We start from the raw sequence: 4342 nt of genomic DNA on the forward strand, positions 1-4342 counted from the left end.
TTTAGTATTCAGATCAAATAAGCATGGTGAAAGAACACAACCCTGGTGTACATGTTTCCTAATTTTGAACCATTCAGTGTTCCCTTGTTCTGTTTGAGCAACTGTCTCTTTGATTTCTTCACTGCTACATCCATGAGTGTTGATTTTGGATCCAACTGACTTAAATGAAATTCTTGACAGCTTCAATGTTTTCTCCATCATGATGTTGCTTCCTTATCCAGTTGTGAAGATTTTTCTTTTCTTCATATCAAACGTTATATTTAAAGGAACGTGGGTATGTTATTTTCTTTAATATCCTCATTTCTCAAAAATTATACCAGTTCATGAAAATATGCAACTAAAAGATAAAGGAATTTTTCCACAATCTTTTTGAAACCCCTTAGTACTTCCTAGTACTGCAGCAGAGTCATTTGAAGACTTCCCCTATGCCTCTAAAATTGTAAATGCCCTCTAACGGTGCATTTGATTGGGAATTAATCAAAGATGGACAAGCTTTACTACTCTAAACCCTATAATCCATCTAGTCATTTATTTTAAGTAATGTAGAAGCAGGACTGAATCAGTTCATTCTGCTTTAATTCTCGCCTGAGCATTTACACATCTACCAAGGAGCTCTGGTAGCACAGTGGTTATGAGTTGGGCTGCTTACCTCAAGGTCAGCAGTTTGAAACTACCAGCTGTTCCACAGGAGAAAGATGAGGCTTTCTGCTCCCATAAAGGTTTACAGCCTCAGAAACCCTGTATGGGTCACTATGCGTCAGAACTAACTCCACAGCACATAACTACCAAAGATTCATAGCCTCAGAAACCCTGTGCAGGGTCGCTATGAGTCAGAATCAACTCCATAGTACTTAACAACAAAAACAACAATCATTTCTTGGCATCCTGGTGTGGTGCTCTGGGCTAATGTGCTGGATTGCATGGTCGCTTTGAATTGCAAGTTGGTGGATCAAGCTCACCAGCGCCTCCTTGGAAATCCTATACAGTGTCGCTATGAGTCAGAAGTGACTCACTGGCACTTAACAATAACAACAATCATTCCTTGGTTTGCAGTTTATGAAAACTCTCTTCTTCTGACTTCAATAGTTCTCTTTCTTCATCTCTTCTTGTCTTTTATAAGGACATCACTCTGATTGGATTAGAACAGGACTCCCTTTATTCTGGTGTGACCTAATGTTGAGTTAACCCATAACATCTTCAAAGACCTTATTTCCAAAGGAGGTTGCCATCACAGGTATGGGTGTTAGAACTTCAACATGTCTTGTTGGCGGCTACAATTCAATCCACAGATTGCAGCTCAGGGAAAGGCATAGCAGGAGAAGAAACATGTTATCATCAAGTTAATGCTAGACAACTATTAAGTACTGGGATAAAGAGATGACTCATGCATAATCTCATCACTCCTAGAGCTCACAGTGGGGTAGGAGACACAGATGTTTCCACAGATCATTGTAAATAGATATGGGGAATGCAAGGAGAATTATATGCACATAAATTAATGGCAGCACCAAGCCAGCATAGGAGCAGCCAGGGAAGACATCTCAAAGAAGGTAATAAGAGTTGTTGTTAGATGTCATCCAGTTAGTTCTGACCCATAGTGACCCAATGCACAACAGAATGAAACACCACCCGGTCCTGCACCCTCCTCATGATTTCTGTTACGTCTAAGCCCGTTGCTGCTTCCATTGTGCCAATCCATCTCATTGGGATCTCCCCTTTTTTCACTGCCCTGCAACTTTACCAAGCATGATGTCCTTCTCCAGAGACTGTTCCCTCCTGATAACATGTCTGAAGTATGAGAGATGCAGCCTAGCCGTCATGGCTTCTAAGGAGCATTCTGGTGGTACTTCTTCCAAAACAGATTTGTTTGTTATTTTAGCAGTCCAAGATAGTTTTAATAATCTTCTCCAACACCATAACTAAAATGCACCAATTCTTCCCCAGCCTTCCTTTTTGACCATCCAACTTTCGCATACTAAAAATATGGGTCAGGTGGGCCTTAGTCCTCAAACTGACAGCTTTGCTTTTCAACACTTAACAGAGGTCTTGTGTAGCACATTTGTCTAAAGCAATATGTCACTTGATTACTTGACTGCTGCCTCCATGAGAGTTGTTGGTAGATCCAAGCAAATTAAAGTCTTTGACAACTTCAATGAGTTAGCAAGCCAGTATGGGACAAAGAACATTATCAGGCATAGCCAAAAGCACAAGTGTGTGTGAGAAAGAGCTTGGCATGTTGGGGAACACAGAACAAAGCCAAGAAAGGAGCGGGAGAGATGAGGCCAAGGAGAAGGGTAGGGGAATGTGGCAAGCCAGTACGGACTGTCTACATTTTAACTCCATGGTTTTACCTGTCCCCTGCCATCTCATCCTAGAGAGTCTCCACTTGACACTCCCATGAAACATTATATGTGTCCATAGTGAACCGTTTACTCCCACTCCATGGCATATGCCTAGAGAAAGAGGAAAGATGACTGAGAGAAAGAAGTAGGGAGTGTTTCACTTCCTCAACAGAAGACACCACAACAAATCGGAACACAGGATTCACGGGTGGAAAGGAACAATGATGCTGCCTGATGCAAAAAAATGTGAGTCTGCTAGACCTCTGAGAGACAGAAATGTTTGGTTTACCAGAAGGTCTGGTGCTGACAGGCCTTGGTGGAACTGTACATTCCACTAACACTCAAGGACCAAGCTGCATGAGAACTCGGAGTCTTCAGGATTGACTACCCCTGAATCAGTCAATCAAATTATTGTGTCATCTGACAGTGTTTGGGATCAGCAGGCCTGGTTCCCACACATTGTTAGAATACCCAATAAGCAAGGTAAGAATGGGCTTACTTGCTAATCTCTAGTGAATAATTTCACATTTTTTTTCACAACATTAAAGATTCTGCTTCTAGCTATGGTTGGCATCTGTCTATATCTCAAATTCCCAGAACCTTCCTGCAGAATAAAAGCCTCTTTTCAAATTAAAATCTCTGACATGGATTGAGTACTCAGTAAGCAAGGTAAGTACGGGCTTACTTGTGCTTACCTACTAATCAATAGCGAACAGATTCACATGTTTTTCACCACAAACCCATGTGAAACTGTTCACTGAAAATTAGCAAGCACAAGTAAGCCTGTGCTTACCTTGCCCCTATCCCCAAGACTCAGACTGGACCATCAATTAGGTGCTTTGAGCTCAAGACTTTTCCTTCTTGGACACGTCACTTTCCAGATCTATTTAATGAAAATGTCCATTTCTGATTTCATTTACTTACCAAACTTAGCAGACCCCTTCTTCATTTCTCTTTAGGCCACTTTGGTCACTTGAGTAATTCTCCAATGGCAAGGTCTTTAGAGTTTAAGTCAAAAATGTATCAAAGAAGCACAGGTAGTGAAAACGCAAACCTGGGGCATCTGAGATGGAACCTGCTAACAAAGAACTCAGAATTCCCACTGCTGTGCATGTAGATAGAATGTTAATCAATCATGGACTACTAGAAGAATTAACAAGTCTGTCTTGAAAAATGTACAGCCAGAATACTCCTTAGAAGGGAGAATGGTGCTGATACTTAGGACATTACCAGGAGGGAACTGTACCTGGAGAAAGACACCATGCTTGGTAAAGTAAAGGGTCAGCAAAAGGAGGACCCTCAATGAGATGGAATGACACAGTGGACTCAAACATAAGGAAGATTGTGAAGCCGGCACAGGACTGGGCAATACGTATACACAAAGCGTGCACACATGTGTGTGCGTATACATGTTGTTAGTGTTGTTAGGTGCCAGCGAGTCACTTCCAACTCAATATATATTGTTGTGAAGTGCAACTGAGTCATTCTAACTCATAGCAACCCTCTATAGGGTTTGTAAGGAGTAGCTGGCTGGTAGGTTTGAACAGCCGACCATGTTGTTGGCAGTCCAGTGCTTATCCTACAGGCCATGCCAGGATTCTTTTATCTATCTATCTGTCTGTCTGTCTATGTATCTATCTATCTAATCTGGTAGCGTAGTTGTTACAAATCAGGCTGCTAACCTCAAGATCAGCAGTTTAAAACTACCAGCCAGTCCACAGGAGAAAGATGAGGCTTTCTGCTCCCGTAAAGATTTATAGCCTCAGAAACCCTGTGCAGGGTCACTATGAGTTGGAACCGAATCCACGGTACTTACCAACAACAATATATATATATATATATACATAATCCTGGTTTGGCGCTGTGGGCTAATGCGCTGGACTGCAAAGTCATTTGAACTGAAAGGTCGGTGGTTCAAGTCACCAGCTACTCCTTGGAAACCCTATACAGGGTAACTACAGGTCGGAGTCAACTTGACTGACGGCACTTAACAACAATAT

This window comes from Chrysochloris asiatica, unplaced genomic scaffold (assembly GCF_000296735.1).
Source record: "Chrysochloris asiatica unplaced genomic scaffold, ChrAsi1.0 scaffold00121, whole genome shotgun sequence".
Classification (NCBI taxonomy): Eukaryota; Metazoa; Chordata; class Mammalia; order Afrosoricida; family Chrysochloridae; genus Chrysochloris; species Chrysochloris asiatica.